The following is a 26,507-nucleotide window of genomic DNA, read 5'->3' as shown; positions in this document are numbered from 1 at the left end:
GGGCCTGACAAGTAGCAGTTTGTGATCAAGAACCAAACCAGGAAGTCACTGTAGCCCTCTGGCTCTTTTATTTGCTGATATTATGGGCCCACCTTTATCCACCCTAATTTGTAGTTGCTTCCTTGAGGTGCAGATTCTGAAATTCAAATGACTATTTTACCAAATGTGACATAATCGTTCTGTCACTTAGCTCAGATGCCCTAAGGAAACAAAAAGCAACATACAGTTTGTAGTCTCTTTTAACATGTATTGTGAACATTTTTCTTGTTATTAGATTGATTTTCATATTTTTTCCTGAGTATACATTAATGAGTTCTGTAACTGTGTCATAGTATATTCAGCAATAATTTTTTTGAACACGTGGGTTGTTTCCACTATTTCATTATTCTAAACATTCTTGTGACTTAAGATTTGCATAGATTTAAATAAATGTAGATATATACCAAATTTTAAAATCTTTACTGTAAATATATAATCTTATTTTAATATTTGCCTCACTAGTATCTTCATATATATATATAAAGGTAAACTTTCTTTGGTGTATTCCTCCAGTATAGATTACGGGAAAGATAATTTATAATCTTATGTCAGAAGGGTAGCTTAAAATGTCAGTTATATAAGCCACACATGTAATGTCATAGAAGACAGGAGTACTCAGGAAAGACTTTTAAAATACCAGTGTTTGAGTTGGACCTTTGTAATAAATATGGTTGGCTGTCTAATCAGTGGTTTCCTCTTTTGCCCTTCTGGCAATCCTGATTTTGTTATCCTATAGGTTGGTGTACCTGTGCATGACATCTGTAGCCTAGGAACACTAAGCCATTGATTTTCAGTGAGTATGGCAGAGTGGGAAAAGGGGAAAGATTGAGTTCTTTGTTAAGAGTTCTTGATTAAATTATTCCAAAGCAGCTTTATCATCCAGACTCCCTTTCTTCCAGGGGATTTAACCTGGGTCCTGGCACTGAGCTCTATCCTCAGTCCTTTTTTATTTTTACTTTGAGAAAGGGTCTTGCTAAGTTGCCCAGTGTGGGCAACTCCTATCTCAGCTTCCCAAGTAGCTGGGATTACAAGTAAGTGCCACTACACCCAGCTCAAACTTCTTGATACATGAAATAAATGTCTTTGTATTTTATGTCATTTTAAGTAATGCTTCCTTTGTATGTGTGTGTGTTGCTGAGGATTGAACCCAGGGCCTTGCACATACTAGGCAAGCACTCTGCCACTGAACTACAACCACCAGCTCCCATTTTGAGTAATGCTTTCTAAAACTTGCTTCTGAAAGCATTTTGGCAAAACTTTGAGAAATGAAATTGGTTTTCAAAAAGTGAAAAACTCTACATATAACATTTTTAGTGGGAAAATCTAATGATTAAAGGTGAGATTATGTTTGAGGATTAGTAAGACTGATGAACATACGTACATTTCTCCTGTCTTCCACCAAAAAAGGGAGAGTTCTTACTCAGGCCGTATGTTTTCAACAGAAGGGATTGTCTCACACCTAAAGATTCCTTTAGGACTCAGCACACCTATCTCACCTCCTTTTTTCTCTAGGTAAGTTTGAAACTTGGCTTTGAGGTTTAGGATATATATTTAGTTCTCCTAGAAAGAAAACTAAAATGTAAACTCTGTGCATACAAGCTAGTTAGTTTAGTTCTGTGTGCTTATGTGTAGTCCTCATCTGTAGCACAACACACAGGGGTTGTACTGGCACAGAACTCGTTTATTGAAGGATGACAAGTTATTAAGTAATTAATATTTTTCTTGTACCTTTCAAAATAATTAGTTATCATTAATGAAGAGCTTGATACTAATTCTTTTCTTCCCCAACGGGAGAGGAGTGAGAGTCCAAAATTAAGGTCTTATCTTTGCATACTTTGTTTATTAGAAAATAGGTGTTTAACCATGTCCAGTGAGGTAGCCACCATGGGTCCTGGGGACATAATGGTGAATAGGCTTGAACTAATCCCTCCTTTGATAGAACTAGGAAGACAGATATACAAATAAACACTAAATGGTTTCTGATGGTGGTTAAGTAAGTGCTAAAAGAATATAACTCAGGGTTATGGTAGAATTTTAGATTGGGTGGTCAAGAGAAGTCTTATTTGGAAACTTAGTACTTAAGCAGTAAAAGCAACCAGCTATGAAAAGCATATTTTAGGCAGAATGAACAAAATCTCTAAAAGAAGTGTAACCTTGGGGTATTCAAGGATCAGAATGAAGGCTCTTGTGCCTAGGACCTGGTGAGTGATAGGTAGAGGCAAAATCTTGTGAGACAGGGTACATTATAAAAGGAATTTAAGTTATACTGTATGCAGTATTGCAAGATTTTAATAGAGACATGACAGGTTTGAGTTATAGTTTTAAAATATTCTGTTTACCCTCTCAAATGGGTTGTAGCTCTGTTTTCTAAAGAAAGCACGGATCAGAAGACACTGACAGGTAATACAAAGCTAGTGTATAAGTTATAGGAAGCCCTTATTTAAGTTTTTCTACCTTGAATCCACCCTTTTACTTTTACGATTTTAAAAACTAAGTTTAGCAGTATTTCAGTTGAGTTTAATCCTTCTTATATAGTTTCCTTATTATAAACTCTTTCAAGAGAAAAACTTAAGATAAAGATGAGGAAATTAAATCCAAAATAAGCAAAAAGGAAAAATCCCAGCACTCTGGAACCCTGAGGCAGAAGAATCACAAGTTCAAGCCCCACCTGGTCATCTAAGAGACACCCTCTTTCAAATTTTCAAGAAATGGGGGATATAGCTCAGTGTGAAGGCCCTGGGTTCAATCCCAAATATCACAAAATTATAAAAATTAAAAAGGAAAAGAATGATAGGAGAGATGTATATGATAGTGAAAGAATAGAGTACTGAAAAAGGAAAGCACTAATGGGTGTTAAATCTGGGAACCAAGATCAAAGATAATCTTAACAAGATAAGAAAAGAATGATAAAAGGCCTGGATGGAAAGAATTTTAACTACAGGGAAAAAGGCATTCATCTCAAATACAATTAAGACCTACATGGGGCTGGGATTTAGCTCAGTGTTTCCCTTGCCTGCCTTGCAAGCTCAAGGTCCTGAGTTCAATTCCCTGGTACCCCCCCCCCCAAAAAGACCTACAGAAGGAAAATTGATAAGAAACTAAATACACAAAGAAAAATAAATTGTCCCAGTGTAGTGACACATCAGTGTAGTACAAACTATTCTGAAGGCTGAAGAAGGAAGATCACTTGAGCTCTAGAGTTCAAGACAAGCCTGGGTAACATAGCAAGATAACATCAAAAAAAAAAAAAAAAAAAAAAAAGAGGGCCTGGATCTAGCTCAGTGGTGCCACCATCTGCCTTACAAGCGCAAGGTTGCAAGTTCAATCCCTGGTACTAAAAAAAGAGCAAGAGGAAAAAAGGGACTATTTGCAACATAGGAGAAGTCTAAGGATTAAGGAGGGGAATAAGTATCTTGGAATCAGAAGCACAGGGTAACCAATAACAAGATAATAAGCTGTATCTTTAAGCAAGCATGTAACATACTTTGATCATGTTTACCCCCTTTTCAAAATAAAAAAAGGGTTGTATAATGTGCGTAATTTATCAGAAACACCAGTACCTTTCCTAGTGTATTCACCAAAAAGTTATAAAATGTGCCTAGTTTACCAGAAACAACAATTTGATACTGTACTCACCATTCAAGTTGACATCTCCGGCTTGCAAGGAAAGGAGAATGAAATGGAAGGTAGGGAAGCTCAGCTGGTCCCAGCACCTGGAAGGAAGCTCCCCGCCTCCATCCCAGGCTCCTAGGGCAGAGAAGCTCAGCCAGTCCTAGCACCCAGAAGGAAGCTTCCCCACCACCATCCCAGGCTCCTAGGGCAGAGAAGCTGAACTGGTCCCAGAACCCGGAAGGAAGCTCCCCCACTGCCATCCTAAGCTCCTAGGGCAGAGAAGGTGAGCTGTGTGGGCCCCAGAAGCATCTCCCCCCCGCCCCCCGTGGAAATGAGAAAACACATAAACAAGCCTCAAAAACAGACTTCCAGATCACCTACAGCAACCCCAAAGGGAAATGAGATGAAACAGTCTGATACTCAACCACCTGGACTCTCTGAACTGGTAACGAAAGAGCATCTGGGAAAAATGAAATCAGAAATAATTACTCAGATAGCAGCAAAGATGTTGCTCATGGTGCAAGACATGATTAATAAATCTAGAGAGGACACAGATTAAAAAAATAGAGGCTCTGAGAAACATGATGGAATCCCAACATAGGAAAGAAATGGAATCCATAAAACAGATACAAACAGATTTCCAAGAGATTAAAAACTCCATCGAAAGTCTGCACAGCAGAATGAACCAATGTGAGGATAGAATTTCACATATAGAAGATAAGATTGCAATTAGTGAGGAGGAAAAGAAAAATTGCTTTAAAATTGTAAGGGAACATGAGAAATCAATCCAGCAGCTGCTAGACGATGCAAAGAAGAATAACATAAGACTGATTGGAGTCAATGAAGAAAGAGGAGAGAGTACAGATGACATAAAAAAACTGTTCACAGAAGTGATGGCAGAAAACTTCCCAAGGAGGGGAAAAGAACTTGACATACAGATAAGTGAGGCATATAGGACTCCAGCTAGCCTTAATCAAAAAAAATCTACACATAGGCATATAATAGTTAGGATTCCAGAAATCCAACAGAAGAACAAAATTCTACAAGCAGTGAGAAAAAAGAAACAAATTATATACAAAGGAAAGCCCATCAGAATCACAGCAGACTTCTCAAGGCTAACCCTCAAGGCAAGAAGAGCTTGGAGTGATGTATTTCAAGCCCTAAAGGAAAACAGCCTCCAACCCAGATTGATGTACCCTGCAAAACTGTCTTTCCAAATGGATGGAGAAATAAGATACTTTCATGATAAAGAGCACCTCAGGAACTTCATGAATACCAAACCGGCACTCCAAAAAATTTTAGACAATACCCTAGGAAAAGACAATGAGGATCACAACCCCAGGAAACCCAGCAGAATGAATCCATTGGGCATGACAAATTAAATGCAAAGGGGGAGACTCCAACAAAAAGAAAAAGTCATGACAAGGCTTTTAAAACTTTGAACTTCATCTCCCTAATGAGTGTATAATTCAATCTTGTTATTATACTGATTAGTATTTTTCTGATTCTAGAGTTGCACACCATTCCTTGTGCTATACTGGCTATTTATCATCTCCTTATGTCTACATTTTAATTGGGTTGTCTATTAATGAGCTGTAAGAATTCTTTATATATTCTGGTCATAGGTTATATGCATTGTAAATATGGTCTGTTTAAGGACTACTTTTCATTTTAATGATGTCATTTAAAGTTCTAAATTTTGATGGAATCTCATTTATCAATTTTTTTCTTTTATACATCATGTCTTTTGTATCCTAGGTAGTTCTTGCCTACCCTGAATTCATAAATATTTTCCCTTATAATTTCTTCTTAAAGTTTTATACTTTTAGGCTTTCTTATTTAGGTTCATAGATCCCGTCAAGTTATTTTCATGTATGGAAAAAAAGGGTTGAGGTTAATTTTTTATATACGAATACCAGGTGTTCTAGTGCCATTTGCTGAAGACACTATCTCTTCCTCGGCTCTTGAATTGAGTTTATATTCTATAAAATGCTAATGTTAAATAATCTTTCAAAACTCAGTGGACCATATATGTGTGGTTCTATTTCTAGATTCTCTGTTTTATTCAAATGATCTATATATCTTTCCTTATACCAACACTGCCTTGATTACTGTAGCTTTAGAAGAAGTCTTAAAATTAGGTACTAAACGTCTTCCAACACTGTTTTTGTTTTTAACTTTTCTAGGTCCTTTGTACTCCTACATAACTTTTAAATTTCAATATCCAATTCTTCATTTATAGGAAATATACACAGACCTGAATTTTTATATATACCTTATGTTTTCTAATCCTGCTAAATTCAAGTATAAGTTCTAGGGGCTCCTAGAGATTTCTTAGTATTTTCTCTGTAGATGATCATTTCATCTACATATAAAGATTTTGCTTCTGCCGTGCCAGTCCTATCCTAGTTGTGTCATTTTATTGCCAGACTATTTCGGTGGGGCCTAGGTTTCAAAGTTTAATGGACAGATAAAGAGTAAGCATATCTGCCCTTGTTCCCCACCTTAAGGAGAAAGCATTGTATCTTCTCCATTCATACAAGGTGTTCTCGCTGGAAGTATGGAGTATATGTCTTTAATCTGTTGAGAAGTTTCTGTTCTACTTCTAGTATCCTGATAGCTTTTACCATGAACAGCTGTAGAATTTAGTCCAATACTTTTTCTCCAACTAGTGACGGGATCATATGGCTTTTTCCTTTCCTCTGTTAAAATGATGACTTTTGGTGGTGGATCTTCCAATGCTGAAGCAACACTGGCATCCCTGTAACAAAACCACTTTCTACATCCTGCCAGATCTGACTTCCAATAGTTTGTTTTGTTAAACAAATTTCTATCTATGTTCATACTATTTTCTTCTATTATCTTTATCCAGTTTTAGGATTAGCACAATGTTGAGTTCCTAAAATGAGGGGAGAAGTGTTCCTTCTTTTTTCTGCTTTAATTGTTTGATATAATTTATCCGTTAAAATGTTTATGAGCCTGCTGTTGTCATATAGGTAGGTTTTCAAGCTAGGAATATACTTTCTTTAATAGGTGCTATTCAAATTTTATATTTCCTCCAGAGTTAGTTTCATTAATTTGTCTTCCAAGGTACTTCTTAGAAGTTGTCAAATTTATTTCAAAACAGATTTTTGTAATATGCTTTCTATATCCTTTTAAATTCTGTAAAATCTGTGGTAATGTCTCCTAGATCTTAATATTGTAACTTAAAAAATGTATAACTGATATTGTGTAACAGGAAGAAAAGGTCTAAAAGAGCAGGGGAATTGGGAGGGGTAGGGGAAGGGAAAAAAGGGAAAGGAAAAAATATGAGGAGGAAAAAAATGGAAACAAGGTCTTTGCAAATAGGGAAGGGTGGAGGGGGTGAAGGGAGGGCAGGGGAAGGGGAAAAAAAAATAAGAACCAAGAGACTCATGTAATGGTACAAGATCCCAATGATGAATGTAACTGTATTTGATACCTAAAATGTACCAATAAACTTAATGGGGGGGCGGGGAGAAATGGAAGGTAGTTCTTGTTTGGAAGCAAGAGTCCCCTTCCATAAGAACATCAGGAATCTGGCTCTCTGGTGTCCTTTCTCTCCTTGGGAGTGTCTGTAGGCCACTGGGACCTGCTTCTGGCTCACTAGGTCTCAACCTTTTCAGAACTAAAACTGGTCTAAGGTTGTCTGTTTCTGTCTTTTCTTTAACACTGTTCTGTAGCATGACATGACATTGTTATTAGGCAAGTGAATGCAATGATTGGCTTTTTCTCTGTCTGGGTGGGTCTTCTCTACAAATGTTTGTAACTCTATTTTTTCAGTATTTCTTTTATTTCAGAAGAAGAACTTTGCCGTACTGATTGTTGATACTCTCCTTCCACTTCAGAAAGGTCCTCAGCTGCCATCATTTTGTTGCTCAGTTGCTGAAGTTCCTCTGTAGACAATTCCTCTGAGTGTTCTCTACCAGTTCCTTAATATCCCCGCTGTCTACCTGCAAGCCTATGGACTCTGCTATAGTGACAAGTGTCATCAACCACAGGGTCGATTGAAGGCTCAGGTTCCTCTACACAGCCTTTTAGGCTCTCTCCTGTATAATTTTATTTATTTTTATTTTTTTTTTTGGTACTAGGGATTGAACTCAGGTCCTTGTGCCTGCAGGGCAGGCGGTAACCACTAAACTAAATTCCTGGCCCGCTCCTGTATAATTTTAGGCCATACTTTTCTTCCAGGCAGATTTCAGTGTCCTTAGAGAGACATTGGCCTAGGATTTCTCAGTTAACCCCACACAGGAAAGGATGTTGTAATGTTCCTTCTAGAGCTCTTTAAGGGTTAAATCTGTATCTGAGACCATCTGGAACCACAAGCGGCTGACATTTGAGTCATAACTAAATAAGAGTTAAAACTAAAATTCCATTCATAACCCAAGTTGTTAGTATGTCCAGCTGGTCATAACTCGATGGTCCATTGTAATATCCACAAATATCTAGGTCAACTAACTGAGAGAAAAAGAGAAAGCCCAGATTTCCACTATTTATTTGCTACAGGACCACTGCCATCATGCGTTACATATTGCTGCAGCGTCCCCACCTGGTTGAGGTTGATAACTGACCTCCGAAGGAAAAATACACTGGCCAAGAAGGAAAGGCTTGACTCCCACAAATCAGTAGGATCCTAAGGGACTCTCCTGGTATTGCACAATCAATAAGTGTGTTTTGTTACAGACAATAAAATCTTGAAAATACTTCCTTCTAAAGGACTTTCTCCTTATCTTCCTGAGGATCTCTTTAAGAAAGTAGTTGCTATTTGAAAGCATTGTAACAGAGTAACAAAAGATAGAGATGCTAAGTTCCTTCTGATTCTGATCGAGAGCCCAATTCACTGATTAGCTTGATATAGGACCAAATGAGTCCTCCCTACTCACAAGATGCTGGAGATTGAATGCAAGGCCATGTCAATGCTAGGCAAATGCTCTTATCACCGAGCTACATCCCCAGCACTGTTGTAGTATCTTGGTGTTTTCCTCATAATTATGTAATGTTTTATGGTTAAATTAATATCATATGTTGACATTTCTATAATGTTTATATATAATATGGTGATGCAATCCTTAACATTTCTGTTAATGAATATTTACAGAAATATCTTGGTAATTATATAAAAATCACCGGTATCTAGAATAAAAGAGGGGATATCACCACAGATCCTACAAACATTAAAAGAATAATAACAGGATATGAGGGTGATCTGGCTGTGACATCTGTCACCCCATTGATTGCCAGGGTTGATAAAGCTGATCTGGCTGGGCGGGTGTCCCCTTTCTCCCTCAGCACGCCATGTGGGTCTCTCTTGAAGCTGCTCGCTGAGTGGAAGAGGATGTCCACCCCCAATAGAGGAGGACTGTTTCCTCAGTCAAGGGTGTACAAGTAGCTGTGGTCCCCTACTAGAACCTTCAAAAGAATAATAAGAGAAATATTATGAACAATTTTTTGCCAGTAAATTTGACAACCTAAGTAAATGGTCAGATTCCTAAATGAGCACAAAGTATCAAAGCTCAGTCCAGTAGAAATAGATAATCTGAAAACCTGTATGTCTACTAAACAAATTGAATTTATAGTTAAAAACCCTTTAACAAAATCTGAAGTCGGATGGCTTCATGGTAAATAAGTCCACATAAGCATTTGGAGGAAATAATAGTGAACATGATTTGTGGGGCCACCATTACTTTAATACCAAATCAAGGACATGACAAGCAAATCTGTAGGCCAGTATCCCAGGAACATATTCAGAAATCCTTAAACATTAAGAAGTAATTAAGAAACTAACAAATTGAATCCAGCAATACAATAAAAGCTTAATTCATCGTGACTAATGTAATGTAAAAAATTCTAAGGTTGGTTTAGCATTTTACAAAGTAGAAAAACTATGATTATTTCAGTAGATGCAGAAAAATATGATTCATGTCTTAGAAGCAAAAAACCCAAACTCAGCAAACTAGGCATAAAAATAGAACTTCTTAAAATGGTAGGAATATTGCCAGGCATGGTGGCACACACCTGTGATCCCAGCACTTGGGAGGCTGAGGCAGAAGGATTACTGGGAGTTTGAGGCTGACCTGGGCTACATAATGATCTCAAGGCCAGTCTGTGTTACAAAGTGAGGCCATGTCTCAAAAGACCAAAAAAAAAGGGATCTGTAAAATACCTAAAACTATATCATACTAAAGATTGAATGCTTTCCTCCTATGACTGAGAGCAAGCCAAAAATGTCTCTGAGTACAGTGATATATTCTGGGGCTCCTCAGCTCTGAGTAAGGTGGGGAAACACAAGGCATACAGATGAGGAGGAAGAAAAAACAAAGCATTCCTGATTAATCAAGAATCTGATTGTGTTTGTAGAAAATCCTAAGGAATCCATTTTAAAAAATGCTCCTAGAATTATTCAGGTTAGCGAAGTCAACAGGATATAGGAAGTCAGTATGTAGAAATCATGTTTAGTTCTGTATCCTCATATTTCACCCTAACAATTGTAACTAAAAAAGAAGTATTACAGTGCCATGTATAATAGCATCAAAAAAAATGGGGATGGGCGTGTGGCTAAGTGGTAGAGGGCAGGCCGGAGTCCCTGGGTTTTCTCCACACTGCCAAACAGCAACAACAAAACAGCAAAAACCTGAAATACTTAAGAATAAATAATAAATGTATAGAAGACCTGATACTGAAAACCACAAAACATTGCTGACATAAATTAAAGAAGACCTAAATAAATAGAGATATATAATATAGTATGTTCGTGGGTTAGAAGATTCAAAAACAAAAAGTTTAGTTTTCCTCACAGTAGCCTATAGACTAAACACAATCTCAGAATGCAGAGAGAGTCAGGAGTGGTGGTGCATGCCTGAAATACCAGCTACTCCAGAGCCTGAGGTGGAGGGTAGGGTGAGAGGTCAGCCCAGAAAATTTAGCAACAGTGTCTCCAAATATGAAAAAGGAGTGGAGTTGCCAGATGTGGTGGCAGTGGCACTTGCCTATAATCCCAACATTTAGAAGTCCAAGGCCAGCCTGGACTACCTAGTGAGACCTTATCTCAACTCCCCTCTCCCCTCCAAAAAGGGGGTGGGGCTGTAATGGCAGACCACTTGCTAGAATGTGGTAAGCCCCGTTGCCACAAACAAAAAATACAGGAAGCTCTTTTACAAAAGAATTTGGTAAGTTGAGTTCTGTTTATATGGAAATACAGAAAATACCTAATACAGCAAATAACCTAATTTTTTTTAAAGTACAAATTTTGAGGAATTATACAACTTGATTTTAAGACTTACCATACCATAAAATTGTGGTAATCAAGACAGTGTGGTGTTAAGATAAGGACAGATCAATTGAACAGAGTAGTCTAGAGGGATCTTAATGTTTATGGTCAACTGATTTTTGACAGAAGTGCCTAGGTGGAGAAGGAAAGGTGTATGCTAATGGGAGGAAGAAGGGGAGGAGACCCTGATACTTACTTTATATAGAAATTAACTTGAATGGATTATAGCCCTAAACTGAGAGCTGAAACTAGATTCTAGAAGAAACAAAAGAAAATATAACTTTGCTAAGGGCGACTTTCTTAGGTTCCCAGAAGCATGAAAAATAAGAGAATATTGATGAATTCCATTTAATCAAATTTAAGAATTTTCTTCTAAATGCATTGATTGAAGAGCAACAAGGTCACATTACAAATAGGTGTGCCTTTTGAGATGGGTGTATTTTGTAGCCTTATTTAGCAATCCATCACCCCAAAATAGTGTAGAAAAGAATGTTGAGCTTATGATCAGGACCCTCTCCTGTAATTCTAACTCTGACATTTGTGAAAGATACTACTTAGCAAATTACTTAGTGTTTTGTTACGTTCTCTGAGCCTTTTTCTTTTTCTTCTTTTTTTTTTTGAGATGATAAATACTAATGTCTGCCTTACAGGATTCCTTTAAGGTTAGAGTCAAATGGAAAAATTAGATATAAAATATATATAAAGTGCTATTACTATTAGAGTATTATTATTTAGAAATAGTTTGATAAGTAAGAAAAAACTTCTCTTTTTCACATGTTATAGTTATAGTTACCTCTTAAGGAGAGTAAAAGTATAATAATAAAACTAATTAGACATTAGTGTACTTTTTGCCTGGAAATTTCCTTCATGTACTTTTTTAGTTTTAACAAGATTCAGCTGTACTCTAAAACATGTAATTATCCTCTGTGAGAAATAAAAGATAGTTAACTTAATAAAAGATAGTTATTAGGTGTCACTAGGATGCATCAGCCAGTCTCTATCCTTCTGTCATTTTCTCTTTTTAACTGTCTGAGGTCTTGAAACCTCCTGCTCATTAACTTCATTTACGTACAGCCAAGATAATTGGCTTTTATATAAAATTATCATAGAGTTCTGATGTATCTAAGGTCCCAGCACTATTTCAGTTTCCCATATTTCAGATAACAAACTGATACATGTGCGACATCAGTGATTATTTGTTAAAAGCATAGAGCAGTTTTGAAATGAGATCATGTGTAAGTCAGCCTCCCTCAGCTGTCTTTATCTACAAAATAGAGAAAATTATTATCTACCCTTGCAGCCTAATAGAATTTGTTTTGAGAATAAAATTAAATAAAAATTTGTAAGCTACTAGATTTCTGTAACTTTAAGATGGTATGGGAATGATATTTTTATAAATAAATGCCACTTAGGAAGGGCTGCAGTAAAATAAAATATTTACTCTTCTGTGTATTTCAGTGTTTTCATTTCTTTATTGAGAGTAGCTTCTTAATAGACATTAAATTCACTTCTAAAAACCCAGGGCAAATGTTGCCAGCTTCATGAATTCTTCCTTTAGTCCCTAAATTAAAAATGATATGAACCCCTGATTGCAGATAATTTGCATGGATGAAACAGTTTCCTTATTTTTGAATTCTTTACATTTTGCCCCCAATTTCTGAGTGAAACATCTAGATATTATGAAACAATCATTAGAATAGGGAAGGAGTCACTCAAACCTTTAACGTGTCTAATTTTACATAGGACGCTTATTAAACAAAACAACAAAAAAATACCCTTCCCTCATCCTTGGATGCTCTGAATCCAATAAATTGTCTTTGTGTTAACTATATTGTTCTTCCTTTAGTCTCTTGCGTTTTGTGCAGCTCCTCCCACAATAGTAGGTCTTTTGTACATGGTATTCCCTTTCCCTGATTTGGTGTTTCCTTTCTTTGTCTGTGTAATAATGTCTATCTCTCAGATTTGAACTTCATGAAATCCTAAGGGAATCTTTCCCTGGCCCCTCTAACAAGATCAGTTTTTTCACAGTATGTTCTCATAGCACTCAATACCCCATTATAGTATTCATTGTAAGTACAGCTTTTCATTTATTTGTATGATTATTTACATAATGATTCTCACTCAACTGGAAGCTACATAAAGATAGAAACTATATTCCTAAGGGCTAAGATAGTTCGTGGAACACAATTCTTGCTTAATAAATATTGAGTGAGTAGATGAATAATGGTCTACAAACAACTTTTTGACAAGCACCAGATCAGGAGTTCTTGATTTTTGCGTTCTATTTCTATCTTTTAATTTATCTCTTAACTTTAATATGTCTATTTGAGTATCTGTACAACTGAATGAAATCAGGCCTGTCTACCTTGTTGAACATTTAAATATCAAATGAGAAACATGAAGGTACTTTGAAAAATATAAAGGTACTATTGAAATATAAAATTACGTTAAATAGCTACTGATATAGATGAAAGGCATTGTGATGGATACAAAGTATAATACATGGACGGTGTTATTTATTTATTTACTGGGGATCGAACTCAGGACCTTGCGCTTGCCAGGCAGCCATGGTGCCACTGAGTTACATCCCTGGCCTTATGGATGGTGCTATTTCTTTTTAAAACATTTTATGCTATAAACTATTTCAAGACAGAGTTTAATCTCTTGTTCTTGTATATTTGACTACTTGCTTATCTTAGAAATATTAACTTACTATCCACTTAGAATAGGGAATATCATCATTTATTTTCACTTATGAAATGCCTATGGACCAAAATGACCTAAGGCTAACCTTTAAATATCTTTTTATGGTCTAGCAAGCTCTATGGCTTTAGTGCAAACTCCATCTCTTACAAATGGCTCATCTATGTATTCATAATTATTACTTTTGTGCTGTAGGGGATAAAGATTGTATATGTTACTTTAACACTGGATAAAATGGAATAGGAAAATAGTTCAATGAATTGAGGTGAGAATTTTGCTTTATTTTTAGAATAAGACAAGATACCCTCAGCTTTAAAAACAAACTAATCATTCCATAATTTTTTACTATTATTAAAATATGTTTGTTTTCTCTTCTTTTCTGTTCCCAAGTCTCCCTACCTTCACACTTTTTTATTCTTCTAATTGTTTTTCTTCTGCAATCTAGGTTGCAGGGGATAAAAAGCTGGCACTTAATCAAGAACATGATCTCATTGCTTTCAATGGCTTAGAAAAGAAACATTTTAAGGCAGTTGAAAGATTTCACTTTGGAAAGTAGGTACTGCATAACTAAGTGTGTTTGGTTCCCAGCAGAGCCTTGAGTAACCTCTTTCCAGCCATCCTCATGTTTTTATTTTTTCTCTTCTACTTCCTGTTCACTGAGCTATAGCCTAAGTTTAAAAAATCCAGTAAGACTTTTCTTTTGGCTCTCTTAGCAGAGTATTGTTTTCTGTTCTTTTATTCTTCTTTATAACACTTGTATTTTTTATTGTAATTGTGTCGAGGCAGAGAGATAGAACGTATAACTTACATTTCTCTCCTGCTTACACAAGTATTATTTCCTAAGTTTTCTGGGAGTCCTTGAATGGGACATAGCATGATTCAGGAACAGAAGTGAATATTCTTTCCTTGAAGCCACCTCTGGCTGTCCATCCACCCTAGTGCTATCCAGTATGGTACCTCATCACTGCCACGGCTGTTGGGTCCTCTGTGAGGGACAGTGCTTCTGGACTGTTGGCCTTCAAAGTGGAGGGGTGAATTAGAAAGCTGCCACCCTCCTCTCTCCATGCTGCCTTTGTTCCTAAGTCCCAAAACGACAGTTGGTGCTTAGAGTTTCACAGTCTGTCTTGAAAAGGCTTATCTTTTGGATCTACCCTTTTACTTCTTCTGGGCCCACAACCAGTTCAAAGAGGCAGATGGAAAAGGGCACCATATCATTTCTTCCATTGTCCTTATTTCATCTTATTCCTCTCTCTTCTCTCCTGCACCACCTTCTCCTTGAAATCTTAAGCATTCTTGAACTATAAGGCGTAATAGCACATATTTGGAGGGGTCATTGCCACACTATTTCTGGAAGGGAATTTCTAGGCAGATGAATATTTCTAACAACAACAACAAAAAAACTGAACTAGAAAAGTATGAGTTAACTGTATTAAGCAACTATGGGTTAACTAGGTAGCTGTGCTCTTTGTAGAATGTACCTGAGTAGCCATGATAACTTCTGTAATCTGTCACCAAAGGAGTGTAATGGACTGAGAGAGCTTCCTGCCAGAACTTTTTGGAAACCCCCACCCCCCACCCCGCTCTGCTTTGTGTAAATCCTGCTTGCTATATTCCCAGGGAAACTCCAGTGGAATTAAGCCTCATGGATATAAAAAATGTCAAATAACTAACCAACCAAGACTGCCAAATACTCCGCTTCTGCCTCTGTACCTCCTGCTTACAACCCTTTAAAACTGCCGGCCCGCTGATATTCTGGGCCTGACTTATTCGGGGAATGATCTCGATCAGGTCCGCCGGTATAAATAAAGTTGTTTGCTGCCTTCAAACCTCTGGGTGCCGTCTGTTTCCCCCTCCTGGTATTCTGCAACGTAACTAATAGTTGCCGAATTCTCAATTATACTTGAAACCAGCCCAGCTAATTTGTTACATATACAAAAAATAATTTTTGAATAGGTGTCCAGTACTTGCTGCAGAATTCAAAAGTTATAAAAACATGTCCAAGGCCGGGGATTTAGCCGCCGCCTGCTGCGCAAGCGCAAGGACCCGAGTTCATCCCCGGTACCAAAAAAAATGTCCAGTGTAAAGTCTACTTTGTCTTCATCCCTCAGTAACCAATTTCCCCTCCCATAGTATAAACACTATACCCTTCTTGTTCTTTTCACTTGGAATCTGTTTCATAATAGTATATAAGGAATTTCCTTAGTTTTCATGGCTATGTTGTAGCTATTTAGGTTATTTCTGATCTTTTGCTCTTAACATTAGTGCTGGTAAAGAATAACATTGAACATGAGTTATTTAGCTCCTGTATGATTTTATCTGTAGAGTCAATCTCTAGAACTGGAACTGCTAGGTTAAATGTCATGTGCATTCCAGTTTGGATCCTGCCACCTTTTCAGTGACTAAACTGTGAGAGGTTTGAGTTTGTTGATATTTGTTATGTACACTCCTTTTGGGGAACTAACTTTATCACCATCTGATTTTATTTGATTGTTCAGGCAATGCCCAGGCTATGTAGACCAGATATGAGAACAAAATGATAGTTTTGTTTCACAATGTAAGGGAGATAAAATTTCTCCTCTGTGCCCTTAGAATCTCTGGTTGAGCCTACTAATTAAACCGACAGAAAACAGATTATCAGCAGAAAAGCATACACATTTTATTTAGTCATTTGTTTTCATAGGATCCCCACAAGACAAATGAAGACCCTGAGAAGCAGTTAGGTCCAAAAGCTTATATACTGGGTTTGGCAAATAGTAAATTGTGAAAATGTGACAAGACAAAGAGGTCTAGACCAGGGTGGTTAATCTTGGAAAAATGACTAGGCAGATAAAGGTTAGTTTAACAAGGTTTGTTTGTGTAGATTTCTCTCATCCTGCACTCTCTGTCCCTGGTGATAAGAGTCTTCCTTCCTTCTGGTATAGGAGAACACCTTTCTCCTGGGAGTTTTATCTCCTGCTTTCAGGAAGAAAAAAATCAGAGTGCTGCTTTTCAAGTGCCTTTCACACAAAGTAATTAATATGTCAAAGCAGTATATTTTGGGGTGCCATGCCCTAAACCCCATCAACGCTTTTCATAGACACATAAGTATAAAAGTTATTTCTCTGTTATGAGACAGAGCACAATATAAGCTCAGTGGTAAATGGCAGTTGATACCCTCTCCTGTTGTGAACTAGAGGGTTCGAGCCCTGGATACAGAGATTACATGAGAAATTACAAACTCTTGGGAGAGATGCTGTGATTTTTTTTTTCATAAAAAGGAAAGCCTCAAGCTGGGTGTGGTGGCACACACCTATAATCTCAGCACTCTGGAAGGCCAAGACAGGAGATTGCAAATTTGAAACCAGGTTAGGTAATTTAGCTATTTGCTGAGACACTGTCTCAAAATAAAAAAAGAACTGGGAATGTAGCTCAGTGTGAAGGCCTTGTGTTTAATCCCCAGGACATAGGTCATGGGAACTTGAACATTTGTGTTCAGTCTCCCAACTTTTAAATACTGTGTGGTTCAATAACATTCATCCACAGAAATGATCCAAACCCCTGTCAAAGGACAAAATTAGGACAGTTTGGTTTAATGATGTTAATTGGCATTATGTTTTGAGTCTAGAATTGGACAACTCTTCATTTCATAGAATAGTGATCCAGTGAGCTGAGCAGAGGAGTTTGGTTTTGTAGACAGGAAAAGAGCTGAAGAAGGCAGACACAAAAAACAAAAAGTAAATTGGTCGTTTCAGACTAATTACTTGTAAGGCAAGGACAGGGAGACAGAAAAAGAACTGGTTGGTTAACCTCAAGCTACTTTAGATTACCTTTTTTTTTTGGTGTAAGGATTAAAGTACTGCAGAAGAAATTTAATTATGCCAGTTGAAACTGGCCTATTTGGGAAATTCAGTTGTTTATTTTTCAGATCCTGATTTCTCAGGTGCGATAAACAGTTTAGTTTCACTTTGGTGATATGGAACTTTGAGTGACTCCATTTTGATTTTTAGCCTGCTGTGTTGGGGTGCCGGGCAGGAGTTTGGTCATAAATAATGACCTTTTATAATTTTCATTTTTTTATCCCTAAACTGCCAGCTTGTGCTCTTTACTGTTGCATATACAGAAGCAGCTCCTTGATCTGTTTCTGTAGCTTTGACACCTCACACATTCTGGCTTCTCATCACCCACTATCTGAGTACTGCTTTTAGATGTTGCACTGATTTTAAAATATTTGCATGTCATCATCTGTTTGTATGTCATCATCTGTCTTCTTGAATAATTACATGGAATTCCCTTTACCCCACACCCTTTCTTTATTTTCTTTTAAAAAATGTATTAGTACATGTTTGCCGAATGTAATAATTACACTCATTGTGAGGAGTTGGTATATGTATATAACACATCTTTATTCTTTTTACTTCTCTCCTCACACCTCCTCCCTTCATCTCTAAAGTGTTTGCAAAAGATCTCCTTGTTTTCTATTATCTTTTATTTTGCTCTTTATATTATTTATACTTCGGGTTTTTCGTATGAGAGAAACCATGTGATATTTAAGCTTATGTGTCTGATTTATCTCAATGTTTTGGTCTCAAGATGTATCCATTTTCCTACAGATGACTCATTTATACTTCTTTAAAGCAGAGTGGTACTCCATTGTTTGTAAATACCACATTTTCTTTATCCATTCATCTTAATAGTAATACTAGTAAAGATGAAGGGGTGGAGAAGGGTAAAAATGAAAGAAATAAAATTTGAAAAATAGAGAAAAGGAAGATGAAAAAGGGGAGGAAAAAAAGTAGGATTTTGTTTTGTTTGTTTTTTGAGACAGGGCCTTTCTCTGTGGTTCAGCCTGGCCTTGAACTCATGTATCTCAGGCTGGCTTCAAACTCAAGGTGCCCCTCCTTCTTCAGCCTCCTGATTACAGCTGCGCACCTGGGATTACAGGTGTCCACTGCCACACCCAGCTAAGGATCTTATTAAGGAATAAAGGAAAATTAATATAAATGCAGAAAAGAATAAATAAGCAAAAGAGAAAAATAGAACAAAGTAAAAGGAGGAAAATACCCAAACCCCAAAAAACAAATGGAAAAAAAGAAAAAATGAATGCCCCCAAATTCCTCTGTGTTTGTGAATGGTTTCTTCCCAGGGTATTCAGTATTGGAATCTACCAGATATTGGAGAGGGATAGTGAGTGACTGAGATGTGTTTAGTTTCCGTATTCACATTTTTGTATGTGAATACTAAATCTTGCCCTGCCTTTCCTGCTGAGCATGATTGATTAGTGGTGTCCACACTAAGGCTGTATTCACTCCAGGTGCTCCCAGTTTCTGTGTCATTCTGTGTGCCTCAAGTCACAGCTTTCTCTGCCTAGCTTTATGAGCTGTGTGAGTTTGTGAAGTTCCCTCCTGCTTGAGGCCCCTCTGTTCATACACCCAGGATATGGCACCCTTCCAAGCCTAGGCAAATCCCCCATCATGTTGGCGGATACAACAGTCAGTCCACTGGGCTCTGTGTTTCGTTTCTTGTATACAGCATATTGTTGCATTTTCCTTTTTAATCCATTCTGCCAGCCTGTTTCTTTTGATTGGTGAATTGAGGCCATTAACATTGATGGTTATAATTGATAGATATTGATTTATCCTTGTCATGATGTTTTACTTTTGTTGGCTCTTTTATTTCTTATTTTTTCCCCCTTTCCCTTTAGTGTCTTACCTTGCCTGGTGGCTTCCCTCTGTTGGGCCTCATGGAGTTGTGACCTTCATTGCTTTTTTCTAGGATATTGTTTAGAATTGCTTGTAGTGCTGGTTTGGTGTTCATGAAATTTCTCAGGTGTTCTTTGTTGTGGAACTATCTAATTTCCCCACTGATTGCAAAAGATCATTTTGCAGGATACAGCAGTCTAGGTTGGAAGTTATTTTCTTTTAGGGCTTGAAATACTTCACTCCAGGCTCTCCTTGATTTGAGGGTTTGTGTTGAGAAGTCTGCTGTGATTCTGATGGGCTTTCCTTTAGTAGGTGATTTGTTTCTTTTCTCTCACTGCTTGTAGAATTTTATTGTTCTGTTGGGTTTCTGGGATCTTGACTATTATATGTCTAGATGTAGATTTTTTTTGATCATGGCTAGTTGGAGTTCTGTATGCCTCACTTATCTGTATGCCAATTCTCTACCTCTGTCTGGGAAGTTTTCCACTATTACTTCTTTGAACAGTTTTTTTATGTCAATTGTGCTTTCTCCTGTTTTTTCATGGACTCCTATCAGTCTTATGTTATTCTTCTTTGTATCGTCTAGCAGTTGTTGGATTGATTTCTTGTGGTCCCTTACTGTTTTTAAGAAATCTCTATTTTCATGGTCTCTAACCTCGATCCTGTCTTCTATATCTGATATTCTATCTCCAGATTCCCTTAATCTGCTGTGGATACTTTCAGTGGAGTTTTTGATCTCCTGAATATCTGTTTGAATCTGTTTCATGGATTCCATTTCTTTCTTATGTTGGGCGATCATGGTTTCCATTTCTTTCTTATGCTGGGTATTCATGGCTTCCAGCATGTTTCTGAGCTCATCTATTTTTTTTATCTGTTTCTGTTCGAGATCCTCTAATCATGTCTTTCACTCTGCTCACCATCTCTGTGGATATCTGGGAGATTATTTCTGCTTTGAATTTTTCTAGAGCCTCATTCATCTGTTTTGTTACTTCTTGTGCTATCAGTTCAGGGTATCCAGGTGGTTGGTTTTGGGACTTTTCCATCTCATTTCCCCGAGGATTTACCCTTGGTGGGGTGGAAGTCTTGAGTTTGTGCCTTGCTTAAATGTCTTCTCATTTTTGTTTTTGGTACTGTCCTTGGTTTAACTCCTGGGTTGGTAGTTTGAAATTGCTTATTGTAGGTATCTTGGTTGCTTGTAATTAGAACCCTTATGGAATGATTGCTTCTCAGAGGTGTCTTCCAGATATAGCTGGTCTTTAAGTTTTGAGTCTCTAATGACTCAAAGGCTGTCTCATTTTCCTTATACTAGGAAGGTTCATTGACTAGATCAATACCAACACCTTAGCCCAAGTGATACAGTCAGCAACACCATTGCATCAAGTACACCTTTGAAAATGACATTTTGTGGTAGTTATTAACCTGTCACCTTTAGCTGTGTGAATTAAATCAAGATCGAGGACCAACCCAACATATAGTGAGTAAACTCTCAATATAACAACTTTACCCTTTGGGATGGGGAGTTAGAAGGGGTTTGGGAGGGAGGGACAGATGGGAAGAAGGATCGGGGAAGGTTAGCAGTGTGGTCAGAGGACACAGGTGAGAAGGATAAAGAGAATACTAGGAAAATAAAGAAGAACTCCGAATGAGGACCAAAGCAGGGACAAAAAGGGAAGATGAACAATGTGGGGGAGCAAGAGAGTGAGTATAAGAGAAAGAAAAAGGAAAGAGAAAAGAAAGAAGAAAAGAAAAAAAAAGAGAAAAACAAATATTTGCAAAGAGTAGGGAAAAAAATTTAAGAGGAGCAAAAGAAAAGAAAAGAGAAAAAAACCAAAATAATAAAATAATTTTTGGAATAAAAAATAACCATGAAGATGGAGGGCCTCTTTCAGCATATGTCTCTGCTGTCACAATAGACAACGTGGGTTGCAGTGTGCAGATATAAGTCAATGAATCTCAGCAAGCTAGTCGCAGACCCATGAAATTCAGGCAGATTTCTTGTTGCAAGTCCCAAGTTGAGCTCCCTATCCTCCTGTAGGGTTGAACTCTGCAGAGTTGTATTGCAGGTTCCAGCTGCCCTTCCCCTGAAGATAGTCGCAGTCCTGATGGGAGGTAAAGATGACTCCAACTCACCCAGTGCAGTGGTCTGGTGGTCCAGTGTCCCTGCATCTTTGTAGTGTGGAACCAGGTGGCTGTACAGAGGAGCGGGGTGGGGGGGTCCAGTGGATTGCTGCCGGGGCGTGGGCTGATTCGGTGTGTTCTGCGCGACTCGCAACGCTGCTACGGTGTCCGCAGACCTGCCTGTCTGCTGGGCTCTGTGTTGGATATATGCGGTGGGGTGTCAAGCAGTCCTGCCATTTTCAGACCAGCCCCCTACCCCAAGTCACTCAAAACCAGCCTGGCTTCTCACCACAGAGGGTGGGACCCTTGTGTCCTTCTCAGCTGGAGTTTAAACTTCTCAGGGGGTCTATATCTAGCCCACACCCTCTTTGTGACTGTCTCTTGTGGCCATCTTTCACCCAGTCACTGTGGTAGGGTGATTCAGAAACCTGGAAGTGTAGTTGTCCTGTAGCTGAGCCTTAAACAATTGCTCTCTTCTCAGAGTGTCTCCTGATTAAACCCTCTCAAATATGGAAGGCGGTGCACTGAATTTCTTACGCAACTCTAGCTTTCCCTGTGGAAGGAATCATTTTCAGAGCAAAATCCCATACTGTTTTTGCAGTTTTGAGTAACTGGACTTTTCTCGGAGCTAGCTCTGCCGGCCCAATCTGTTGCTTCTCTTTGGAGCTCCCAGCCCTCTCTGGGGTACCTAAATTTTTTAGGCTGGGCGTGGTACCACATGCCTATAATGCTAGCACTCAGGAGGCTGAAGCTGAAGGATCACCGCAAGTTCAAGGCCACCCTGGGATATGTAGTGAGTTTAAGGGCAGCCTGAACTGCATGGCAACACCCTGTCTCCAGAAAAAAAGATTGTTTTTTCTTTATTTGAGACAGGATCTTTCTAAGTAGACCCAGACCGGGCTCAATTTGTGATCCTCCTGCCTCAGCCTCCCAGAGAGTGGGGATTACAGGTATGTGCCACCATGGTTGGCTACACATGAGTTTCTGTAGTCGTAAAATGAAAGTCATAAGTCAATTTATTTACAGTTATATTTGTGGAAACATTTGTTGCAACTGCAACAAGGTGGGAAAATCTATGGTTTTCAGGTGTCATGGCTTCTTAGCTTTAGGGCTGGGAGACTAGATGTGTGCCAAGCTTAGGGATATATTAAAAGAGTTTTCGCTAGGATGTTAGATCTGATACAGAAGTGTATAGTAAGTGACTATTAAAGGAGGCTAAAGATAGCCTGTGATAACTCTGGCTGTTGATCTGTAAAACTTGGTCTCTCCACAATCACAGTATTCTAGTCAGCCAGGGTCAGTGTGCAGCTCTTTGTAGATATGGCTTTCTCAGAGAACTTCAGTTCTCAGCATCCTCTACTACATTTGTATTTATTCCATTCTTCAGAAAGTCCTCCTGGAGAGGGGCGTGTAGTTGCCACTATCATCTCTTTGCCTCCTTTCAGAGACTTCCACCAACCCTGTGCCTAGTCCACCAAGGTGGACTTTTGGGAGCTCATCTTTTGGGTGCAAAATAATTCCTTCAGAGCAGTTAGAAACTACTGCCTTTGATCCTTTTTAGCCAGTCATCATTTATTCATAATTAAAGTAATTAAAGGGTTTATTAGAGGCACTGTAAAAAAAACCTAAGTTTTGGAAAGAAATTTGGGACATTGAGTTCTGCAGTTGCTGGGGGAAAGCAAGCCTTGTCCGGGCAGTTCTTGGCTGAGAGCTACCTGCCTAGCCCTGGGCTTTGGCAAATTCACAACTTTCTTATCATAGCTTGGTCTCCCGATAAATACCCCCACTACAAAACAAGTGCTCTCATTACAAATCTGTTGCATTGTTGTGTTGGGCTTTTCTTGAGGCAGGCGGCAGAATCACTGAGATGCAATTTTTTTTTTTTTTTTGTCCCAGGGATCAAACTTTGGACTTTGCACTTTCGAGGCAGGCGGCAGAACCACTGAGCTAAATCCCCGGCCCTGGGCTTTTTAAAATACAAATACTGTAGCATCTCTTGTTATTTTACATTCATTAAATCACATTTCCCATAGCATGCAATAATTTCTTAGGAAGATTGATGGTTGGAACTTACAAGGGAAGAGGGCAATGGAACTAACATTTGTGGGTGCCTCCTTGAGGATCTATTATCATGTCTTGTTTAGCCCTTTTTTTTTTTGGAGACAGGGTCTCACTATTTAGTTTAGGCTTGAACTCACAATGTAGCTCAGGCTGGCCTCAAACTCACAGCAACCTTCCTGCCTCACCTCCTGAGTGCTGGAATTACAGGTGTGTGCCACCATGCCCACCTTGTTTAGGTCTTGTAGCAACCCCTTAATGTAGGTATCATTGTCAAAATTCCTTGAAGAGGAAATCTGTGCTTAGCAAGATTAAGAAATTTATACAAAATCAAACTGCTAACGAGGGAAGCTGAGGTTTCAAACACCAAAGTCTCACTGCAGATCTCAGAAAAAAGCCTAAAAATAGCTAAAAGAAACTGACCCCTCAGGTTTAGAAGTAATTTAATTAGCTAGTTAAATTTAACACACACACACACACACACACACACACACACACACACACAGGATAAAAGTTAGTATAAGAGAGAGAAGGATCTTGCCTCCCAGGCTAGACTTGGGAAAACTTAGAAATACAGAATAACCAGTTTGCTTTGAACTCAGTTTCCTGTGAACCAGCTGAATAACTAATTTCCTTTAAATTCTAAATTCATAAAGCCACCTGTTTAAAACAAATCCCCATGCTCTTCTTATCTATATAAGGTGAATTCAAAGAAGCCACATTAGCTGGGCCTGGTGTGGTGGCACACACTGGTAATGCCAGCACTTGGAAGGCTGAGCAGGAGAATCACTACAAGTTTAAGGCTAGCCTGGACTACATAGTGAGTTCGAGACTCACTCTGCAATAGACTGAACTACATAGCAAGACCTTGTCTCAAAAAAAAAGTGTAAAAAATAATAAAAATTAAAAAGCACATTGGCATTTTCCTGAGCTTTTTTTCTTTTGCTTATTTCCAATAAGCATTCTCCAAACTCCCTGCTTTTGTCTGCAACTTTACTCTTCAATTTCATGAGACAAAGAACTCAAGTTTATATAAAATGAACTGTTTATTGTTCCATCTTATTCTTGGTCTTATCTTATTTTGTTAACAATATATCAAAAGAATAAGACTGGAGGGAAGGCAGTTATATCAGTGCAATAGAAAGAAGGACTCAAGTGAAATAGAAGCAGTAGTGATACAGTGGACCATGGGTTCCCAGGAAAGATTCCAGATTCTTGTGCACAACAAGCAAGAATTGCAAATTATACACAGGATGGTAAATAAAAAAGCAGCTAAGTATATTGAATTTAACAGGTAAAGGTATGCTCAGAGTGAGCAGGTTTGTGCTAGCAGAAACAAGAAAGTGGCATGAACAGGGAGAAAAGTGGCATGGGTGTGGGGAGAAAGGACTGGGAATAAGCTGGGCTTTAAGATTTGAAAATGTGTGCCCCACCTAGGGCAACATATTGAGTAACAGCAAAAACCACCACATTTTTTTTACCACCGTATTTTAAAGTAATCATGACCTGACTTGCTGCCTAACTTCATTTAAGTTTTTATTCAAATTTAACTTTCTCAATAAGACTTTCTGTGGGCACCCTATTTAAAACTGTAATCCTACTTCCTACAGTCTCTTCTTTCCTAATTTTATTTCTCTCTATTATACTGGTTATGATCTAAATACTGTGCGTGCGTGCGTGTGTGTGTGTGTGTGTGTGTGTGTGTGTGTATTTGGCCTGTCTTTCACCACAGGAATACAAAGTCTATGTGAGCAGGGATTTTGTTCATTGCACCAAGTGCTTAACATGTAATAGGTGCTCATTAAATATTTAATGAGTGCATAAATGAATGAATACAAAGTCCTGCAGGATTTGAGGCATAAAGAAGTGCCTTTAGAAAAAGGTAATGGCAGTTATCCCATTTTATTATTATTATAGTTTAGAAAATATATTAACAAATTTTATTACTTTTCCCCTCTAAGGGAAATCCTTCCCTGAACTCTGTACAAAGCCTTAAAACAACAGACATTTAGTAGACCTTAAGTTTCTGCATGTCTGGAATTTTTGCTTTTATTTGTTGTATAAATCAGTGCAAGCACCAAGTTGAGAGTAAGGTTTCCAGTTCCTGATGTCACTACTGAATGTGGCGCATTTTGTCTGCCACATCAAGTGCCAGTTTTGCAAAAGGAAAAAGCTTGTTCACAAAGCTGCCAGACATGGAGGTGGGACACCTAAGACTCAGATCCTCCTTCCCCAAGGATAAGGTTTGGAGGCATCTACAGAGTAAAGAAGCAGAGAGACTTAAGGTATGGAGAAAGGTGATTGAAAGTGAAATAATCAGTAGTCTGCACTTGTGTAGTCAGTCTTCATGGCTTTCATGGATAGACTGTTCAAAACATGGTGGTGTAGGCCGGGGATTTAACTCAGTGGTTCCGGCGCCTGCCTTGCAAGCACAAGGTCCCGAGTTCGATCCCTGGTACCAAAAAAAAAAAAAATGGTGGTGTTAGCATGATCTGAGGGTGGACTTTTGGACCTGCTGATATCAAAAGATCACCCATCAGACACTTGTACAGGCCCAATTGAAGAGTTGGTGGTTTCAGCAAAAATGGCCTTCAAATTCCTAAAAAATAACTCAGACAACCATTATCATCAAAACCCACATGTCAGAGGGAACATAACTAAAGGTAGTAGTGAAGAAGTTTATTTTGTATAAATTTGAGTTGTGTCATTAAGTTGAAGAATAAAATCATGGACAACAGGAGGCATTTAGAAGAGTGTTTATTAGAAAAAATAATATGAAAAAAAAGCTCTTGGTGGATAACCCACCAAGAGAGGATAGAAGTCTTCTGTGCTTTCTTTGTTCTGCCCTTATATAGAAAGGGGAAAGAAGCTTTGTTGGGTTTAAAATCAGTTACTTAGCCAGATACTTAGCATTTCAAACGTTCTCCAGCCTGAAGACTAGAGAGCAGCTGTTAATTTAGTGTACTCTGCCTGATAAGTTTCTTTCCTGGAAGGCAAGGTCTGTATCTCCCTTA

General features: G+C 38.2%; 1 protein-coding gene across 14 annotated transcripts in view; it reads left to right on the top strand.

Annotated features, from left to right (window-relative positions):
• Positions 1-26,507, top strand: part of Hmbox1 (homeobox containing 1) — a 177,101-nt gene that overhangs the window by 38,435 nt on the left and 112,159 nt on the right. The window lies entirely within an intron of this gene.

This window comes from Heterocephalus glaber, unplaced genomic scaffold, assembly GCF_053883595.1.
Source record: "Heterocephalus glaber isolate CG9 unplaced genomic scaffold, H.glaber_assembly_v1.0 deba00001460, whole genome shotgun sequence".
Taxonomy (NCBI): Eukaryota; Metazoa; Chordata; class Mammalia; order Rodentia; family Bathyergidae; genus Heterocephalus; species Heterocephalus glaber.
Note: the sequence above shows the minus strand (reverse complement) of the source record. Positions and strands in the feature narration are given on the sequence as shown.